We start from the raw sequence: 23,780 nt of genomic DNA, 5'->3' as shown, positions 1-23,780 counted from the left end.
CAGTTAGAACTCTTCTGCAACGTACAAAGATTCCTGTCAGGTTCTGCAACCCCAAAGTTGAAATAAATTTATCTTAAAAGAGGTGAGGTAAATCTGCATTATGTATGTCCTTTATAGATTTGTTGGTTAAATGTCCACCTTATTATAATGTTTACGTACAGTGGTAAACTGAAAGATAAATATATACCAAATTAGAGAATGCCATAATTGTGTATTCTGAGGTATTGAGGACATACATTAAGTATTTCACTTTGAAACATAACACATTTTTGAGGATTCAAAATTATGTATTTCTGTTTTAATAGATGTGATTTTCTGTCAGTTTTCCTTTGCCTATGAAACAGGTCAACTTGCATTCATGACTTTGGAAATTGAAATATTTAAAGTACCGTGGAATAAAACAGTAGTTTAAAGAGGGTGTTGAAAGGCATTTTGGAGAGGAAAAATGGTACATCTGTTAGTGGAGAAAAAAAAAAAAAAAAGGAAAGAGAATTACAATAGAAGAGCTTTACGGTGTCTGACCATTGCAAATATCCCTATGCACTCATATAAATCACGGAGAAAGGAAGAAAGAAAAACTACAACCAAAGAAAAATTCTCATTATATCACATGCACATCTTAGCTTTTTTCCTTTTTCAAAGTAGGCTTAGAAAGAACAAAGGGCTTAGAACTGTTCAATGATATTATGGAAGGGAAGTACTGTACTTGGGGTTCCATTTTGCCACCTCAAAGGGGATTTAATTCAGCTGTCAGAGAGTGCTTTTTACTCTGTAGACAGAGTATGAACAGGGAGAATTCTGTTTGTTCTTTAAAAATAGTCCAAAACATTCCAGTCTTTGTGAAAAATTCTTGAAGCTTAAATAGGTAATAAATTCAAAGTCAAATTCTCTATTAAGTTAACCATGATGCTTGTTTCTTATTCCTTGTAGAACTGTATATCACAGTTCTACTGAGGCTAAAAATAAGCTTAAAATAAAAATGAGAGCTCATTTTATAGATTTTTTTTTTACCTGAAAGTCAAACAGGTCTTAAAGTTACACAAGGTCACTTATTATTATTATTTTTTTTTTCTGTGGTGCTATCCTTTTTTGATCTAGCTTAGGCTGAAGTTATCTACCTGGGCTGGGAAAGACAGGTAAAATATGAATTGGATTGACCTGAGAATGCTAGCTTCTTATTTAAAGCAGCAAGGTTAGTATCTAAAATTGACACTGAACCCAGTATTTTTTGTCTTCCAATTTGTATGCACAAATGAGATGCACTTGGTCCAGGAAGTAGGATGAATGGTCTTATAAAGTGGCAATTTTTGTGTTTCTTGAACCTCATTCTTTTCACCTTTATCAACTCAGGAACGGTTTATGTTTCAGTCCATAAATACATTTTGAACTTGCATGGAATATTCTATGGCAAAACACATGGACAAGGTGAAAGACTCATCATGCGCTGATTTATTTCCCTAATATCCAGAAAATAAACATCTCACATTTGTTGAGATCATAATGCTACCATTAATAGATGACAGATATTCTCATAAATATCTTTAGCTCTTAAAAATTACTGCTATTCAGTGTATTTCTAGGCAAAATGTACTCTCACAGGAGAAAAATATAGTGCCTGGTGGTTGCTCAGATATATGAATGAGCTGTGATTCACTAATATCCATGAGAACTGAAGGGCTTTCCCACATCTCCTACACTGATGCAGCTGCCTCTTCTGCAGGAAAGTAACATCCATGCAAACAGCAGCCGTGGGCACGTTTGTGACTTTGGGCACTGGGGGAAATGACTGGCTGCCATGCAATCTGGAGCCTCTGAAGCAAAAATCTGTGCTGTGGGACTTGTTTTAAAATGATAACTTTCCATGCACTACCTGTCACAAAAATCTGCCCTGGCAAGACCTGTTTTGAATTTGTAGATCTGAATTGTAAAAGCATTTAACAACTTAAGAAAAACATGGCTTTTATTCCATTTCTTTCCCCTGTTTAATATGTGTCTGTGAAACTGTTAGTTTTGTCATTTAACAACAGAGCACCAGAGAGTATTGAGAGTCATGTTTCCATTAGCTTTTTCTCTTTGGCCATTTGGAAAGACAGTGTGTGATGCTTTCCAAACAATGTCATGATGTTGGTCAAGGACCCTTGCTTCATTTTTCTGTCTTTCTCTTTGAAATGTCAGGGAAAGAGAATCTTTAGTGTGATTCAGTTAAGAATACTTATTGTTAAACCTATAAGTTTACTATACGTTTCGTATTGTAAGAAAAGGCTGGATTTTAGTATCTCCTATCTCCTCTGTATACTTGCAGGTTCACTAAAAATGACATTTCAAAGAAAAAAAAATGTCAGTTTTCACTGTTGCATTTTATATTAGATTTTTTTTTCTTTTTAATCTGGTATGGATGGCAAATTGCTGCAGATCTTGAATATTCAGTTTGGCTTACAATAAGTGATTAAAAATATTGAACACAATAAGTGACCTTCACAATAAGTAAATGATGAAAATACAGCATAGATCTCAATAGGAAAAAGGTTTTTGGAAAAACATATACTTTTATTTAACTAGCTCATATCTTTTATTTGGAAATGAAATATATAGACTTCAGATTACTGAAGTGCAAACAAGATTCTTCTGTGAAAACCACCTTTCAGTTAAGAAAGCTAAGCAACTATTAACTTGCCACATTGGCAAGAATGCAAGGAAGAGGCATAGTCAACTTTGTTAAACCTGGAGTTTTATCTCATTTGAGAGATTTGTTCTGCCACTCCATTGTATTTTTGGTAATGTGTTTCAGTCAAAAATTTGCCAGACAAAATACCAGTATTTTCTTTCCTATATAGGAACTAGAAGCAGGCACTAAGACCTACTGTGGTGACAGTGGTCACAAGTAGTGACAAGGTGGTTGATCATACGGCAAGCAACAATGCATTTATATCTTGGTTTCAGTTGCACAAACATGCTAAACTACTTCCTTGTTGGTGTAAATAGAACGCACTTCCTACAGGTGCTGAAAAAAACACATAACACGAGGGCCTGAGGTCAGAATTATCTGAATGTCTGTAGGGGAAAAAGATAAGGCTGTTACCCTGTGGTTCCTTTATAATACATGTGCCGACTAAGGATAAATCAAGATAACCCTAATTCTAAAATTTCTTACTATCAAATCTTGAATCATAAAATCATAGAATCATAGAATGCTTAAGGTTGGAAGGGACCTCTAGATATCATCTAGTCCAACCCCCCTGCACACACAGGGTCACCTACAGCACATGGCACAGGACTGCATCCAAGCGGAAGATCTCCAGAGAAGGAGACTCCACAACCTCTCTGGGCAGCCTGTTCCACTGCTCTGTCACCCTCACTCTTAAGAAATTTTTCCTTAAGTTCCTGTGGAACTTTTGATGCTTCAGTTTCTGGCCATTTCCTCTAGTTCTGTCATTGGCCACCACTGAAAAGAGGCCAGCACCATCCTCCTCACTGCCTCCCTTGAGGGGAGACACTGATCAGGTCCCCTCTCAGCCTTCTCTTCTCCAGGTTGAACAGGCCCAGCTCCCTCAGCCTCTCCTCGTAGGGCATATGTTCCAGGCCCCTGATCATCCTTGTGGCCTTGCGCTGGACTCTCTCCAGTAGCTCCACATCCCTCTTGTACTGTGGAGCCCAGAACTGGCCACAATACTCCAGATGCGGCCTCACCAGGGCTGAGTGGAGGGGCAGGATCACCTCCCTCGACCTGCTGGAGACGCTCTTCTTGATGCACCCCAGGATCCCATTGGCTTTCTTGGCCATTAGGGCACACTGCTGCCTCATGGTCAGTTTGTCATCCACCATGACACCCAGGTCCTTCTCTGCAGAGCTGCTCTCCAATGGGTCGGTCCCCAGCCTGTACTGGTGTCTGGGGTTATTCCTCCCCAGGTGCAGGACCTTGCACTTGGGGCCTTGTTGAATTGCATGAGGCTTTTCACCGCCTAGTTGTCCAGTCTGTCCAGTCCTCTGGATGGCAGCGCAGCCCTCTGGGGTATCAGCTACTCCTCCCAGTTTCGTATCATCAGCAAACTTGCTGAGGGAGCACTCTGTGCCTTCATCCAGGTCATTGATGAATAAATTGAACAGAACTGGGCCGAGGACTGACCCCTGGGGGCAGGGCGGGGCTGTGGTTAGCTACAGGCCTCCAACTAGACTCTGCACTGCTGATCACCACCCTCTGAGCTCTGCCATCCAGCCAGTTCCTAATGTACCTCACTGTGCACTCCTCTATCCCACACTTCCGGAGCTTGCCCAGGAGGATGTTGTGAGGGACGGTGTCAAAAGTCTTGGTGAAGTCGAGATAGATGACATCCACTGCTCTCCCAGCTGGTCATTCCATCATAGAAGGCTATCAGGTTAGTCAAGCAAGATTTCCCCTTGGTGAATCCATGCTGACTACTCTTGAGCACCTTCTTGTCCTCCATGTGCCTGGAGACAATGGCCAGTATGAGTCGTTCCATCACTTTTCCGGGGACAGAGGTGAGGCTGACTGGCCTGTAGTTGCCTGGGTCCTCCTTCTTGCCTTTTTTGAAGACTGGCGTGATATTGGCCTACTTCCTGTCCTCCGGCACCGCCCCCGTTCTCCAGGATCTTTCAAAGATGATGGAGAGCGGCTTAGCTACGGCATCTGCCATCTCACGCAGCACTCTGGGGTGCATCCCATCAGGGCCCATGTATCTGAAGGGCATTGAGTTTTCTTGGGTGCTCACTGAACAGATACTCTCTCTGACAATGGATAATGGGCCGCATCACAATGGATAATCGGCCACATCACAGTGGGACGCATCAAAATGGATAGTGGGGCGCATCACAACGGGCCGCATCACAATGGATAATGGGCCGCATCACAATGGGCCGCATGGCAACAAATGATGGGCCACAACAGAATGGATAAAAGGCTGCATCACAGTGGGTCGCATCACAATGCAAAAAGGGCTGTATCACAATGGGCCACATAAGAATGGATAATGGACTGCATCACAATGGGCCAAATCCTAACGAATAATGGGCCGTATCACAATGGACCACATTACAATGGATACTGGGCTGCATCACAATGGAGCACATCACAATGGATAGTGCGCTGCATCACAATGGAGAATGGGCCGCATCACAATGGGCCGCATCACAATGCACTGCATCACAATAGAGAATGGGCCTCATCACAATGGAGAATGGGCCTCATCACCATGGGCCTCATCACAATGGACACTGGGCGGCATCACTATGGGTAGTAGAACAAAGGGGTACCTAACAATGGGTAATGGACCGCATCACAATGGGGCGCATCACAATGCACCACATCACAATAGGCCACATCACTATGGATAATGAGATGCATCACAATGGGCCGCATCACAATGGATAATGGGCCACATCAAAATGGAGAATGGGCTTCATCACAATGGGCCGCATCACTATGGGCACTGGGCGGCATCACCATGGGTAGTAGCCCAAAGGGGTGCATAACAATGGACAAAGGGCCGCATCACAATAGAGAATGGGCCTCATGGCAATGCACTGCATCACAATGCATAATGGGCCGCATCACAATGGACTGCATCACAATGGGCCGTATCACAATGGATAATGGACCGCACCACAATGGGCCGCATCGCAATGGATAATGACGCGCATCACAAAGGACAATGGGCCACATCACAACGGGCAGCATCACAAGGGTAATCATGACAATTGATAATGGCAGGCACCTCAATGAATTATGCACCGCATCACAATGGGCTGCATCACAATGGATAATGGGCCTCATCACAATGGGCTGCATCAGAATGGGCACTCGGCGGCACCATCACATTGGGCCACATCACATTGGGCCACATCACAATGGGCTGCATCACAATGGACCGCATCACAATGCATAAAGCGCTGCATCACAATGGGCCGCATCACAATGAGTCGCATCACAATGGATAATGGGCTGCATCACAATGGGCTGCATCTCAATGGGCCGCACCGCAATGGATGATGTGTTGCATCACAATGGATAATGGGCCGCATCACAGTAGGCCGCATAACAATGGGCCACATCACAATGGGCTGCATAACAATGGATAATGGGGTGCATCACAATGGATAAAAGGGCCGCATCACAATGGGTAGTAGCCCAAAGGGGTGCCTAACAATGGACAAAAGGCCGCATCACAATGCACCGCATCACAATGCATAATGGGTTGTATCACAGTGGGCTGCATTATAATGGATAATGGGCCGAATCACAATGGGCCGCATCACAATGCACCGCATGACAATGTATAACGGGCTGCACCACAACGGGCCACTTCACAATGGGTCTCATTATAATGGGCCGCATCACAATGGATAATGGGCTGCACCACCATGGATTGAAGCGTGCAATCTCAGTGGGCCGCAACACATTTGATAATAGGCTGCATCACAATGGGCCACATCACAATGGGCTGTATCACAATAGATAATGGGCCACATCACAATGGGCCAAATCCTAATAAATAATGGGCCGAATCACAATGGGCTGCACCACAGTGGGCACTGGGCAGCGTCACAATGGGTAGTAGCCCAACGGGGTGCCTAACAATGTATAAAAGGGCCGCATGACAATGGCCCAAATTACAATGCACCGCATGACAATGCATCACAATGGGCCGCATCACAATCGGCCACATCATAATGGATAATAGGCCAAATCACAATGGAACGCATCACAATGGATAATGGGCCAAATCACAATGGGCCTCATCACATTGGGCCGTATCAAAATGGATAATGGGCCACACCACAATGGGCCGCATCACAATGGGTAATGCCGCGCATCACAAAGGACAATGGGCCGCATTACAATGGGCCACATCACAAGGGGAATCATGACAATTAATAATGGTGAGCACCACAATGAATTATGCGCCGCATCACAATGGACAGCATCACAATGCATAATGGGCCTCATCACAATGCACTGCATCACAGTGCATAATGGCCCACATAACAATGGACCGCATCACAATGGGCCATATCACAACGGACAATGGCCCAAATTACAATGCACCGCATGACAATGTATAATGGGCTGCATCACAATCGGCTGCATCATAATGGATAATAGGCCTCATAACAATGGATACAAGGACGCATCACAATGGTCCACATGACAATGGATAATGGGCTGCATCACAATGGGCTGCACCACAATGGGGCACATCACAATGAATAAAAGGGCCACATCACAATGGGCTGCATCACAATGGGCACTGGGCGGCATCTCAATGGGTAGTAGCCCAAAGGGGTGCCTAACAACGGACAAAGGGCCGCATCACAATGGGCCACATCACAATGGGCCGCATGACAATGTATAAAGGGCTGCATCACAATGGGCCGCATCACAGTGGGCCGCATTATAATGGATAATGGGCCGAATCACAGTGGGTCACATCACAATGCACCGCATCACAATGGATAATGGGCTGCATCACAACGGGCCACATCACAGTGGGCCACATCACAATGGATAATGGGCGGCATCACAATGAGTCACACCACAATGGATACTGGGCTGCATCACAATGGGCCGCATCACAATGGGCACTGGGTGGCGTCACAATGGGTGGCAGCCCAAAGGGGCGCCTAACAATGGATCATGGGCAGCATCACAATGGGCCGCATCACAGTGGGTCTCATTACAATGGAGAGAGGGCCGCATCACAATGCACCGCATCACAATGGATAATGGGCTGCATCACAATGGACCACATCACAACGGGCCACACCGCAATGGATAATGGGCCACATCACAATGGGCCGCATCACAACGGAAATGGGGCACATCACAATGGATAAAAGGGCCGCATCACAGTGGGCCGCATCACAATGGATAACGGGGCGTATCACAATGAATAAAAGTGTCGGATCACAATGGGCTAAATCCTAATGGATAATGGGCTGAATCACAATGGGCCGCATCACAATAAGCCGCATCACAATGCATAATGGGTGGCATCACAATGGGCCTCACCACAATGGATACCGGGCTGCATCACCTTGGGCTGCATCACAATGGAGAACGGGCCTCATCACAATGGGCCACATCACAATGGGCACTGGGTGGCGACAAAATGGGTTGCAACCCAAAGGGGCACCTAACAATGGATCATGGGCCGCATCACAATGGGCTGCATCACAATGCACTGCATCACAGTGGATACTGGGCTGCATCACCTTGGGCTGCATCACAACAGAGAATGGGCCACATCACAATGGGCTGCATCACAATAGGAACTGGGCGGCGTCTCAATGGGTAGTAGCCCAAAGGGGTGCCTAGCAAAGGATAAAGGGCCGCATCGCGATGGGCCACATCACAATGCACCACATCACAATGCATAATGGATAATGGGCCACATGACAATGGGCCACATCACAGTGGGAATGCATCACAATGGATAAAAGGGCTGCATTACAATGGGCCAAATCCTAATGGATAATGGGCCTTATCACAATGGGCCTTATCACAATGGGCCGCACCATAATGGATAATAGGCCACACCAAAATGGAGAATGGGCCTCATCGCAACGGGCCGCACCACAACGGGCACCGGGCGGCATCACTATGGGTAGTAGAAAAAAGGAGTGCCTAACAATGGGTAATGGGCAGCATCACAATGCCCCGCATCACAATGGTTTGCATCACAATGGAAAATGGGCCACACCACAACGGGCCGCATCACAATGGGCCGCATCATAATGGGCTGCATCGCAATGGAGTATGGGCCGCATCACAGTGGGCCACATCACAATGGATAATGAGCCGCATGACAACTGGCTACATGACAATGGGCGGTATTACAATGGACCACATGACAATGCGAAGCATCACAATGGATAAAGGGCGGCATCACAATGGGCTCCATCACAATGGTCCACATCAAAATGGATAATGGGCCGCATCACAATGGGCAGCATTGCACTGGGCCGCACAGCAATGGATAATGGGCCGCATCACAATGTGCACCATCACAATGGTCCGCATCACAATTGATAATGGGCCGCATCAGGATAGAACGCATTGTAATGGGCCACATCCCAATGGGCCGCATCCCAGTGGATAATGAGCTGCATCACAATGGATAATTGGCCGCATCAGAATTGGCCACATCACAATGGACCCCACCACAATGGATAATGGTGCACTTCACAATGGATAAAGGGCCGAATCACAATGGGCCACCTCACAATGGATAATGGGGCGCATCACAGTGGGCCGCATCACAATGGATAGTGGGCCACATCACAATGGGACAAATCCCAAAGGATAATGGGCCTAATCACAATGGGCTGCATCACAGTGGGCCACATCACAATGGATAATGGGCCGCATCACAACGTGCCGCATCACAATGGATAATGGGGCGCATCACAGTGGGCCGAATCACACCGCGAAGCATCACAATGGGTAATGGGGCACATTACAACGGATAAAGGGCCGCATCACAGTGGGCCACATCACAATGGACCACATCAAAATGGACAATGGGCCTCATCACAATGGGCTGCATCACAATGGATAATGGGCCACATCACAATGGGCAGCATTACAGTGGGCCGGATAACAATGGATAATGGGCTGCATCGCAATGGAGAATGGGCGGCATCACAATATGTAGCAGCCCAAAGGGGACCCTAACAGTGGATAATTGGCAGCATCACAATAGGCCGCATCACAATGCGCTGCATCATAATACATAATTGGCCTCATCAGAATGGGCCACATCACAATGGATAATGGGCAAAATCACAATGGGATGCATCACAATGGATCGCATCAAAATGGATAATGGGCGGAATCACAATGGACCGCATTACAAAGAGATGCATCATAGAATGATAGGATGCTTAAGGTTGGAAGGGACCTCTAGAGATCCTCTAGTCCAACCCCCCTGCACAGGCAGGGTCACCTAGAGCACGTGGGACAGGACTGCGTCCAAGTGGGTTCTGAAGATCTCCAGAGAAGCAGATCTCCAGAGAATCTCCACAACCTCTCTGGGCAGCCTGTTCCACTGCTCTGTCACTCTCACTCTTAAGAAATTTTTCCTTAAGTTCCTGCGGAACTTTTGATGCTTCAGTTTCTGGCCATTTCCTCTAGTTCTGTCGATGGCCACCACTGAAAAGAGGCCAGCACCATCCTCCTCACTGCCTCCCTTGAGGTACTTATAGACACTGATCAGGTCCCCTCTCAGCCTTCTCTTCTCCAGGCTGAACAGGCCCAGCTCCCTCAGCCTCTCCTCATAGCGCATATGTTCCAGGCCCCTGATCATCCTTGTAGCCCTGTGCTGGACTCTCTCCAGCAGCTGCACATCCCTCTTGTACTGGGGAGCCCAGAACTGGACACAATACTCTAGATGCGGCCTCACCAGGGCTGAGTAGAGGGGCAGGATCACCTCCCTCAACCTGCTGGAGACGCTCTTCTTAATGCACCCCAGGATCCCACTGGCCTTCACTGCTGCCTCATGGTCAACTTGTTGTCCACCATGACACCCAGGTCTTTCTCTGCAGAGCTGCTCTCCAATAGGTCAGTCCCCAGCCTGTACTGGTGTCTGGGGTTATTCCTCCCCAGGTGCAGGACCTTGCACTTGGGGCCTTGTTGAATTGCATGACTTTTTTCACCGCCCAGTTGTCCAGTCTGTCCAAGTTCCTCTGGATGGCAGCACAGCCCTCTGGGGCATCAGCTACTCCTCCCAGTTTTGTGTCATCAGCAAACTTGCTGAGGGAGCACTCTGTGCCTTCATCCAGGTCATTGATGAATAAATTGAACAGGACTGGACCGAGGACAGACCCCTGCGGGGCACGGCTATTGTGTAAGTTTAAGTTAAGTGTAAGTTTAGAAGATGAAAATTTATTTTGCTTATTATAAGATATTGTATAAGTGCATATATTATTTCCACCCCAACTCTACTCCTAGGCTTGAAGTAATGTGGTAGTAAAGTTTTCATGTAATATTCACCGTTTATGCATTATCATGTTTGCACTGGCTTAACAGAAAAAAATCTAGGCTTCATTGCGCCAAGGCCCATGTAAACCAGAATAGCTTCTCTTATTTACACAAGATAAGAGCCTGGTTCTATGTGTCATTGTGGAATTTGTTGAGATTTTATTTCCCCCTCCCAGAAGACAAAACTCTGGTTTGTTTGGAGGCTTTTTTTTTAACCTTTTGCCTTAGTGATACATTTCTGTTTATCTGCCACCTGCATCCCCTCAATGCATTCTGAGGCAAAAATCAAGGAATAAGAAAGTCCAATTTTAGATTCAATCAGTTCCCAAGGTGTTTGATGCAATGGATTCCATTTCAACAGCTGCCTCTCTCTACTTCACCCACACAGAGGAACCAGCTTCCTCTGGAGATCTGAAAATGTACATTTGGCAGCTAAAATTCAATTTAAATCTGGCCAGGTACAGGATTATTGGCACCAATCCCAGGTCTTGCGATTGACTTTTAACCCCCTCGGAGCATTCCTTGGGTTCCTAATAGAGCTGTGTACGGTGCGACAACTTCAGTGAAGTCCAGCTGCTGCCCTTTGTTGCTCTGTGCAGCAAAATATTTTGAGCACAGAAACCACCAGCCTTTCTTTTGAGTGGCATTTGTAATGAGTCTTCACATTAGTTATCCTCACGGAAAATAATAGTTTTTTTTTTTTTTACTGTTTAAACCACTATCAGCAGTGCCCTGGAAGGTAAACTGGAGAATCACTTTCTTCTGGTTTTCCTACATTTTTTGATTCATGCTCTTCAACTTTTCTGAGCTTAGAAATCTTTTCTTATTTTAGAAGCCATTTGTATTTCTTCTATGCACTCGGATAATTGTTTACATAGCTGAGCATTCAAAATGATGCACAGGCATGAGGGGTTAAGCATTTTGTTCCTAATCATGGGAAAAGAGAAGAAGGATTCATTCTGTTTTTAGAGTTTTTGTTAGAATAGGCAACAAGTTCTTCTGATATTTTTTGAGACCTGAAGTCCTGAAGAAATTTCCTTTGCTGCAAGGTCCTTCCTCATTTTAGGGCTCAGCTTGATTTTTCTCATGCCATACCAAACCAAATCAAATTACAAGTAAAAAACTGACCTTCAAAAATTCAAACTGAAAACACCATGCTGTGAACAGAATTTTTATATCTTTATTCCTCTCTCTCCCATCCTGTGCAGAAGATTCCAAAATAACCACATTATTGTGGCTCTGGGTATGGGGAAGCATGCAGTCATCATCTAAAAGCATGTGTTAACTTGATTGGTAAGCAAAAGGGATGGTTTGTGCATCATCTGTGACAGAGGCCTTCTAGATTAAAGGAAAAAAAAATGGCATGCTGGTAATCTTTAATGCTAACACATAGCATTTGCTTCCTCCTTTCGCAGCAGGCCATCAGCCAGCCACAGGTAATGGAGGCAATTTGAACTCATACAGGTATTTAAGCCGCCCGAACATATCTCTGTCTAGAGACCTACTCACTATGTCTATCGGTAACATATAAAGTGACCAGACAAAGTTACTGACAGTAGTTACTCATCAAAGCCCTCCTGCTTCTCTCATCCTTCACCAGTAGCTGGAGAACTGGCAGTTTCGATGGTGTGGGAGAGGGTAAGTCTGCTCTCCTAGGCAATGATCTCAGTCTTTGCCTCCTTCCTTCTTTTTTCATGGCACCATTACCCTGGCGACCTGAGCTACCGCATCAGATGAAAGAAGGAACTTTGAGTAGCTCATTTTTCGTTATAAAAATACAACCAAGAAAACAGTAGGCACAAATGTAGAAAATATGAGAATTTAGGGACAGGCAAAATGAAAGAATCTTCAGGGATTTTTTTTTTTTTTCCACTATGGAACTGATGCCAGTGATTGAATAGTTTTAAAACTAGGCATGGTTAAGTTGGTTTGCCTAATGTATAAAATTGATGACATTGTGCTGTGCTACTATGTTTTTGATTGAAATACAAATAGAATCTTAACTTACATTTTATTTTTAACATTTGAAATATTAAACTTACTTTATTCCTTTATTTGAAATACTAAACATACCTAATTCTTTTTACTAAGAAAAATAAATGCAAGAATTTCTTCAGGGTAGTTTAACATATTATTCTCTGAGCATCTCTCGTTTACAGGTGGGGAGAGCTCAGATGTGTGTTAGAGAGGATTGGAACTGGTTGGCAGCTGGCTGAACAAACAACCTTTTTTTGGAAATTTAAAGATTTTTCTTGATAGAAGTAAATGGGAACAGAAATTAAGGAAATAGAAGCAGAAACAATGGCCTGTTTGCTTTTTGATTAGGAGGCTTTAAAGGGAGTAGTTAGTTATGCCATTAATCCATTGAAAATTGTAAAGGTATATTTGTTGATCAGAGGAACTACGGTGTAACAGAAACAAAGCTCAAAGATGAACAGCACTGCTGAGTACAGGTTAGAGTCTCTTTAAGAAAATAGAGAGATTTAGAGAAGCAAAGTATTTAAAAAAATACAAACCTTCAGTATTGCTTGAGGTTAATGGGAATTAAGCTACTACTCAAGATTTAGCAAGTCCTTTTGTTTAGTGCCTCATCGCTGTGCTTTCATTCACACCTTCTGTGGTACAAAGACTTATACCAGGATTTCATGACTTCAGAATTATCTTTCTCCTGCCTTGGGCTTTTCTATCTCATAAGCATTTGCAAACAAACTTCACTTTTGGCAAGTGGTAGAGCTATGCCTTAATGGAGTGCATTTCCTGAAGTTGTCTTTTTAAATAATTGAAGTACAGCACCTTGAGCAGTGGGCCATATCTGCAGTGTCAAATTGGAAATGGAAAGCTGTTTGCATCACCATTGCTTTTAGAAAATGTGTGCAATTGTCTATAAAGTGCAGTTTGATAATTTCTGGAAGAGACTGTTTTTGTACTTTCATTCAAATAAGTGCTGTAACAGGCCTTAAAGATTGTTTTCTTCAGACATTCATCAATATTTTACTTGCAGTAAAGTCAATACTGGCCCAATAATTTCTGCAAACATCTACCAGATAATTTTCCCAGCCAAAGCTACATTATAATAGTGTTAAATGCATTGGTGTAGATAGACAGGAATTTGTGCCTTTTTACAGCAATATAGTTTAGGTAAATGGTCATTGCTGGTCTGAGAACAAAGTGAGCAAACATGCTAGTCTAGTCCTGAAGGTGATTTCTCACAAAGCAAACACCATGGGGTATTATGGGATATTTCATACTCCTTTAAAAAAGCAGATAAGAGAAAAGGATAAAGTATTTGAGTAAGAGAGTAGTAAGGCTTTGAAATTATATGGTCTATCTATTCAAAAAATAGGCCGTGGAATACACTTACATTGTAACATTAATGGCATGTTGTCTTATTAGGATATTAATGACCAATTTCACAGAGGAAGCTTGTTTGGGGTTATAAAAGGATGTTATGTGTTCTGGGTAACAGCATCAGTGAGGAAAGAAGCTCAAATAGCATGTTTCATGTGATGGCTTAAGAGGCAAGTAGTTGACTTCATAAATTAGCACCTTTGAACAGTCAAATTTGTATCCCAGGAATCTCCAAAGACCAATCAAAATTAATAAAAAAAAGAGTAGGGATAATGGAAAGTAGGGAGAAAGTAACATTCCCGCAGACAGGCAGCAGATGTGTAGGGCCAAGGTATAGGACAGACACTACCCAATTTTCAGTGATCTATCTGCTGGACCTCAACTCCATACATATCTGTCAAACTACACTGTTTTGTATAGTGAGTGTATGTCTTTATTAGCAGAAAAGAAACTGAGTATATGTAGCAGACTGTACACTTTGCAGAGACTTTCTCTGGAAATTTTCTGCTCAGAAAAAGTTACCAAATATTTTAGTTACAATCATTTTAGTAGAGTTTATGATTTAATTACTCACAGATTCTCAACTATGGCACTGTACACTACAGCATAGTGAAACTTATTCATAAAAATGGTCCCAGTTTCACGGTGATTATCATTGCCATCAAAAGCAAAGACTTCAAATTGTTCCGACACATCAGCAGTGAATACTGTCCTATTGAACTCAACTCACTGTGATTAAAGAGATTACCAACACTGGATAAAACAGTCATCCCTTTAAACTTTGAGTTTCACCAAAAATAATGAGAAGTCCTTGATCTCTTTTACCCAGTGATATAGCCTGCAGTAACAAACACATTTAACTTTGTATGGTGAGAATGGGGAATAAAGAATAAACTTCAGACTGAAAAAGAAACCAAGGTTTGTGTTTGGACAGCTTTTTAAACTTGGACATAACAAATGTCTATGCTGTCTCTAAGTACCCTAAAAACCTTCTGGTCTCAACCTTACCTCCCAAGATGCTATGTCTGACAGATTGCTTGGGTTGTCTACAGAGACACAAGGCAGAATTATAATTTGCAACAAAATGGAATGGCCATAACACAGGCTATCACAGACACTGCCTCCTTCATCTCACCTGAAGATTTGTTAGTTCTGCTCAATGTTACCTGATAATACTTTTGTAGCATTGAACATCCAGAGAAAGTTCATTTTTACTCAGGGAAAATAAACTTATTTTCCATTTTCTATACTTTCTAATGAGGTTTGTGGATTTTCTGTATTTACCATCTGTACTGCCTATCCTGTCTCAGTGAATCCTGCATACGTTTACCAGCAGGACGTGTCCCTTCAGAAAATTACTTGCATGATTATTTAAAGAAACTATTCTGCAGAGATGCATCACATTGGTACACTTTCAAATATTCTTTTGTAAATAACCTTACAGGTCCCAGAGGAAGGAAGAAAAGCATGCTCAATTACCAGATAGAAGGCATTTTCCCAAAAATGCTAGGGTGAAGAACAGAGGAGGCTCTTTTGTTACAAGCTGGTAGCAGTAGAATTTAAAATATATTTTTAGCATGTTAAGCATTTATGTTTGCATTCTGTGTTTGGATACTTGTATTTCTGTGCATTGCATCTTCTTTACCTGTATTGCCTCTCCTCCCAATGGTGACACAAGGGGCAAATTTAGTTTATAGATTTGTGTATATTTTTCACTTTTCTCCTAAAATATTCTGTTCTGACAGTTCTGGTGCACAGTGATTCACAAAGTTTTCTCATTCAATTCTCAGCTATCAACTCAGACTCAAAACGTTTACTCTTCTCCATCATTCTTTTCTCCGTCCCTCTGAAGCTGCTGTCAGTGCAACATTTTACTTTCTTCTATCAACGCAGGCATGAAGCTTCCAGTGGAGCGAATGCTAAGGCAGCTGCATGGGTCAGTAGGCAGATGGAGGGGGAGGGTTTCGAAAGCTAAACAGTTTGCATCCTTCCCTAAAAGACAGCAAACCACAGGGCAGGGAGCTGCAGGCTGATGATTTGACAGTGCAATGCCCTTTAGTTGTTTGATGGGATTTACAAGTTCTGTTTAGCTGACACGTATTTTGACTAATATCCTTCTCTAGCTATTTTTCTTTTGACTATCAAAAGTCTGGTTTAAAAATTTTAGCAAGCTCTTGTGATACAGCAAAATAAACAGATTTTTCTTACAGATAGGAAACACTTCTGTGCTTTGGGTTTTTTTTTTTTCTCTGTGAAAACCCAAATGAATCCACATTATTGAACAAAATAAATACAGTTTACAGCGACTGCCAACAAAGAGTCTGGGAAATAAATCAGAGGATGCTTTATATCGTGTGAAAACTGCTCTTCCATCATACAGTCCAATAAACCTGTTTTCTTTTTTTTTTCTCTCATACCTCTTTTTTCTTTGAAATTAGTCGTTCTCCTGACTAAAAATCAAACCATTAGCTTTTAAAGAAGCCAAACCAAATAAATAAAGCCATACCTAAGTAAGAACAGCATTGAAAGAACAGCATAGAAAGGAATTTTAATTAAGTAGCAGCTCAATAGTTTTGAGTGTCTCAATATTTTTGAGTTTCTGGATAATGTAGTTTTAAGTACAGTGTTTCTAAAAGCAATGCAAGAATCAACAGTTAAGTGTTTTAAATACATAGAACCGATGGTCCTGGATCTGAGATGGATAATTGTTTGTAATGCTAATTCCCATAAGTAAGGAAAAGAAAAAGAACTCTTACTGGGTTCACAGGCTGCAGTTAGTGAATGATAATTTGAAATAATGTGCTTGATTTCAGTGCCTCAAGGTCTCCACTTGAATGGCCTAACAGTACTGTATGTGTTACCAGAAGGTAACTAAGGTGGCTAAGGTTGAAGCACTGAGAGGACAAACCGATCTTTCTCCCTTTTTTTTTTTTTTTTTTTTAATTTTACTGAATATCTCAGGAATCCAAAGTGTTCTGGGAGTATGACCATGAGCATCTGAAGCTTTGATTTACTGAAGAACAGGAATTGTGTGGGATAAACCATGGATGGATGACTTGGTTAAAAATACGTTAGACTTGCTGTGAAGAAGAAAACAAAGCAGAAATTTAATAAACCTGGGGAGGTGATAGATCCCCTACATCTAGGAATAGTCATCAAAGGGAGGTTTCACCAAGTATGCCTGCATGAACACAGTGAAGGCTGGAACTTAATCTCCTTCCTGTCCTTCCTTACTCTGCTTTTGTTTCCACCATGTGGTAGTTTCAGAGCATGCAAACTGGAGTCCTTTTGGATTATACTAAACCAGAAAATATACTCCAGGACCATGGCTACTTGCTATGTTAGAACTAGTCTGAAGTAACTCTTCAAAATGTGTTTTGAACAGATTTAAGGACTTAAGCACATTTGTTCCAAAGACTCATTGCTATTGGGTCAGACATTGCTATTGAGCATCGGTGAGGTATAAAGCTTCCTTTAGCATTTAGCAAGGACAGGATGACTTAATATCTCCTATGTCTAATTTGTGTGATTTTGTGAAGTATCCAGTGAATTCATGTAAAGCTTAGAGCAACAGTGAAGCTTCAAGGATTCAGACAGCTGACAGGAGTTACTCAGGTTAAAGACATACTCTTCAGGGAAAGGCTGACTTCTCAGCCTCTTTGATTTGATTGCCAAAACCTTTCAAGTGCCCTTGTTTTTTTCTACTAGTACTGAATTTGAACAGTCCTTAAGATATAGAGGCCAAAATGCTGCCGAAATGCACTAAATATGCAAAACATAAAACACAGCTTTTACTAGACCTATCTTGCCTGTGTAATCCCTAATTCTCAGCAATGCAACCGTGCACAACAGAAGACTCTAATAATGAATGTCTGAAATCCCCCTTACCTATGCTGCTGCCCTGGGAACCCCAGAGCAACTGCATGTGCACCTTCAAAAGCTCAGCACACTGTCCTGCCGTGAGCAAGGAGAGAAATGATTGACGTTAAGAACTACTGGGATTGTTCAGCTTCAAGACCTCCTATGGCAGCGTTTGAACAACAGCTACTGATCACGCTCCAAGGCAGCAGCTGTACACAATACCCTTTCATATTTATACTGCAGGTGTTTATGTGTGTGTGGCTGGGTAGGGGTGTATTGTTGCACTGGAAAGCAATTCTACTGGCTAATAAACGAACTATTAAGCCAAGGTCAATCGGAGTATGGAAAGATTTTTATATATTGTACCATTCATAGGAAACTGTGGACAGCAGCGTGAGTGAACGAAGTTGAAGTGCAGCTGTAAAAATTAAAATATGTGTGTGTGTCTAAACTGCAGTCATAGGAGAATACTACTGGCATCTGGTAGTCATTTGGGCCTTTGGACCGTGAGAGATTTGGCAGACCTCATGAGCATGAGTAGTGAAGCATGGTGCATATCCTGATGCCCATGCCTAGAAATAAATTTAACCTCTTGTGTGTATTTTTAACGTGTTCTTTACTGATTACAAAAAAAAATCTGAATCTTCTCTATAGCACAGGCACACAAAGACTAACAAGTTCCAAGACTGGCAAAATAACTCAGTGCTAACAATATGCATTAACTGTGGCCCCAAACTTCCCATATCTATATCGGTAATCCCTGCCTATGCATATCTATCTATAATCCATTCATGCATTTGGGGGATAATAACAAAGTTCACTTACAGCTGTGAATATATGATGCAATTGATTTAAAGCTTCAAATTCATTTTACTTTCTACAGAAGCTGTCTGATGAAATAAGAGATTAAAAATGAAGTCAAAACCTAATGACTAAACCTTCATTTTCCATTAAATACTATTGGTGACAAAAGTTCCATTTAGAAAATAAGGCAAGGACAATACTTAGGTCTCTCCTCAGGATGATGTTCTTGAACAGAGATAGTCAAAAAAAACCCTCCAAGCAATGAAAATCTCTCTATTTCCTACAGCAGCTCTAAGCACAATGTATTCAAAGTACATATGCTTTGCAGTGCTCTGGGCAACAGTGTTGTTAAGGGTATAGTAACTAAGCTGTGTATAGCAGCACTTGAAAAAAAATAAGCAGCAAAACAAGGTAGGTCTAGTAAAAGCAATTTTTTGCTACATTTGTCTATTAAAGTATATTCCATTGATGACCAATAGACCTGTGTGTCTAAGTGCTTATCATATCCATTACACAGAAAAGTAAATTAAGGAATAAAGAGGCGATATAATTTGTTCATGATTATAAAAGGTCATTCACTGATTAGGATAAGAATATAACAGAAATTTCTGACCCCTTGATTGTGATCTGGTTATTATGACACTTTGTGTACTACTGTGCACAATATGCCCTACAACAGATATGCAATTCTATTTATAAATTAAAACAGAAAATTATCCCAGCTACATTATTTTAAAGACTAAAATACTACCTAATTAGGAACAATTGATATGTAATAATTGGTATCCTTCATTACATGAGTTAGCAGTTCAATTTTCCATCTGAAAGGATAAAATAGATTTCTGGAGTGTTGACAATGCACGTAAGTACTTAATAATTTATATGTTGTTAATTATTTTGACTCATTTTGGCACATGTTACAATAACACATAAGTAAACCATCTGCTAATGGTATAAAGAAAGAAAGAACTTCAAATAGTATTAATTAAAAAATTATGATTATGCCAACTCAGAGACTCTATCTGCATGTTCATGAACAGTTTCAGAAACAGCCAATATTCAGAAGTGTTATTGCACAGCACCTGTTGAATGCAACAAAAATAAACTCTTGCTAAGGGAAGAGAAGGGACAGAAAGTAGAAACAGACCCATTTTTGCTCACACATGAAAGAAAATGGAAGAGAGAGGGAGATAACTGTTGACTGAATTCATGTTTATGTATTGTTTTAATCTGTTAGAGGAGTGGCCTACATATTTACATAACTAATTTAGTCAACTTTAAATAAAGTACCAGTAAAGAACATATGTTTTGGTTTTGACAGGGTCAGTGAACTTTTTGTACTCTGCACATATTACCTTCTGTCCACTGACTGTGGAAATTCCTTGTAATAACACGACCTGCATTTAAATGGTAGACTCCTGCAGTTTAATATGTTGGCATGATCTTTATCATTCATGACAAAAAAAAAAAAAAAAAGAAAAGGTCTGTTCTTTATTGGAACTTTTTCTGAAAGACTTTAACAAGATTGGCACAAGAGGACTGGTGACAGTGCCAAAATGGCTTTGAGTAGGTCTGAGTGCAAGTGCATAGCCTTCTGCAGAAAGTTTCTTCTCGCAGATCAAAAAGAATGAAAGTTGGTGTGGCTCTGTGTGTGTGCAACCATACAGCCTGAAGGCAAAATTCTAGGATTTATATCTTTCCCATGATAAGATCAGAAAAGAACTTGTCAATCAGCTGCAGTTAGAGTTGACAGGAATGTTTGCCTTCAACAAAGAAAGAGGTCAGGTAAGCCATTAATCTTCTGCTCTATGAGAAACATTTTTTTAAACAAGACAGCCAGGAGCTCTTGCTGGTCAAGATAAACAAAAGCCGCCTCTTGATGCCAAAAGCGCAAGCCAGGAAAGCCATTCCCAGTCTGCAACTACAAGAGGAAAGAGATGTTTCCTGAGACTCTCCTGTCGCAGATTGCAAAATCTAAACCTAAGTATCTAGTACCCAGTATCCAGCAGGACATCACTGGAAGAACCAAATCTTGTAGTTCTCTGGTCTTCTGCATTACTCTTCACCTTCATCCTACACTATTGTTTGAAGAAAAGAAGTCTCAAAACACCAAATGCCTCTTTTTTGGGAGCAGGTGGGGGGAGGTATAGTTTTTTCTTGCTGAAGTAGCTAAGCCTGAGCTGAATTAAGTAGCCAAGGTCTCAAAAGTGCCACATGCTTATCCATAGCATGCCAAATAATCTTTAATGGCACAAATACATTTCTTACAATATGTCTTACTAATTGCCTCCCATAAATAATTATATACTTTACAAGCTGTCTTACTTATTTATTACTATATAGGTTTATTTCCTCTTTGAATAGTTATATGTCTTTGGGCTTTGCCGAGGGACAGGCGGGAGGAAGCCAACATGAAAAATGTAATGCAATCAAATGTCTAAATGTTAAAGAAAGCTTCGGAAATCTGTTATGCCAAATGACATGCTCCCTGGGACCACTTCAATGGCAGTCCAGAAGTAAAAGTATATCCATATTTTCATATTTTTGTATTTATGGGAGGTTTATAAGTTCAAAAAAAATACTAGGAGATAGGCAAAATTTGGATGCTTCAGATGGTCAACTCTTTGGGGGGATCAACATTCTTCTTGGACTTCTGCACTATCACTTAGCTAATTTTAAAACAAGCTTACTGCTTCTGTTTGCCAGACTCCTTTAGCTGGGCTTAAAGAAAGACATCTGTACATGACCCATTTGGGCACAGTTTGTACCTCAGTGATGGAGTATCCCTGTTGATTTCTCTTCCCATCATCAAGTGAGATGGTTTCCAATAGAAAAAGACAAAAAAAAACTTCCCATAGTCAAATAATATGCATGTATGTGCAACGTGTGTGAGGGCAGTTTATGAACTTAATGCATACATCATATTTTTCTTTCAAAAGTGAAAGAGCAAATAACATACAAGCATTTCTTTTCCTGACCGGTCTTTGTGGCACCTAACTCTTCTGCTTTTTGCACACAGAGATGAAGTCTCTCCCTGGCTTTGCTCAGTGCAGAGGCTTTTCTCATAAGTGTTGACATATAAAGCTATGTTACAATATTAATTCACCTTACCTATCCCATGTCTGAAATAACAGATTGAATTTTTTCCCCAACCATGCCATTTCCTTTATTTATTGTACAGCTAGTTGAAATTAAAGAAGTTAGTAAGCCTGGACAGTCAAAAAAAAAAAAAAAAGGATTTGAATAGAAATATTCAAATAACTCATGCATCTAGTTAATGTTAAAATGTTGGTTTCTCTTTCGTTTTAATACATGTTAAATGATAATGGTTGGAGTAAAATTATATTATTTTGACTAATGCCCAAATTATAATTAAAACTACTTTATCTTTACTAGTATTTTATGCATGTTGATTATCATAGGCTAATTTGCAATGTATTATATATCTTGACATACATATATCTTTTTTTTCCCTAGTTATGCACTGGCACTGTTTGTAGGCCAACATTAAAGGGAGTATTCAGTTGTGTTATTCTGGCTTGATGGAACTAGTTCCATTGAAAATCAGCACTTTTCCCCCTCTCATGGAGGCAAGGTCCAAGGGATTAGCCTGGTGTTGATTGAATCGGTTGGTGTAGTTGAAATGGTGCTTGTAGCTTGAGCAAAACTTTTGGGTGTGTTTACAAGAGTTTTTACAATGATGTTAAGTATCTTTATTTGAGTGGAAAGTGTTTATAAGTATCGCATTTACAATAGAGTTTGTTAGTATAGTTACACGTTATAGCAGCACCACTGTTATTCTTGATAAATGGCTGTCCGCTAAGATTCAGAATAAACTATTCTAAAATTTGCTTTAGTCACAAATCTTAACAGCTTTGTATCTGTAGGCTTCCATACAAAGACTGAAACATAAATTTTGTGTTTTATTTTTCTGATCTTCCAAGAAGTAATGTAATCCAAAAAGCCACAAAAATTGAATCCTATAATAAAAGCATACTGATCTTTAAAAAATTCAAACACCAACTCAGAATGAAATATTTCTCTCCAGATTAGATTGTGGTATTTACTGTTTTTGTTTGATGCTGAGCTAGTTGCATGAAAGCTGTCATTCACAGAAGTCCTTTATTATTTATATAAAATCATTATAGAAAATCAGGAAGAAAATCATTATGCACCAGCACAATGGGAATTTCTACTACCTCGTTAGACATAGATAGATTTTTTTCAGCAGATTTAGAAAAAAAGATAGAGTTCCCTCTGTGTTCAAATGATTATTTAAAATGCTATCTATATCCCAGATTTGGAATGCACAGTTTGTTTGTTTGTTTCCAATTTTCTCAAACTAATTTTCTCCCTTTTCTATTCTTTTTTGATTTTATGAATCATTTTATATATATAACTTCCCAGAAGAATTTAAGGGGAGGTATTTATGTGTCTGTACATGCATTTTTATGTGCAAATTTCATGCCTTTAAAGGATTCATTTTAAAAATGTCAGCCCTGTTAGTCCCTGTGGAAGCTTCAGGCAATAAGAACTTGGCATTTTAGTTGTTTTCTTAATTCATTCAGGTTATAGGACCACAGAATCATTAAAGAATGTGAAAGCATCAATATGGGCTTTTGTTGAAGCACCTGCATTTTAGAATACATTTATAACACTTTCTATGTCAGCTAAGACTAAACAAACCGTATCATAAAAGAACTAGTTCACTGAACTCTTAACAAAAACTTAAATCAGAAAAAGTGTGCCCAGCACAGCATCCCCAGCACAATAG

The sequence above is a fragment of the Tinamus guttatus genome, unplaced genomic scaffold (genome assembly GCF_059628265.1).
Source record: "Tinamus guttatus ecotype Peru unplaced genomic scaffold, ASM5962826v1 Tinamus_guttatus_pri_ptg000145l, whole genome shotgun sequence".
NCBI classification, from domain to species: Eukaryota; Metazoa; Chordata; class Aves; order Tinamiformes; family Tinamidae; genus Tinamus; species Tinamus guttatus.
Note: the sequence above shows the minus strand (reverse complement) of the source record.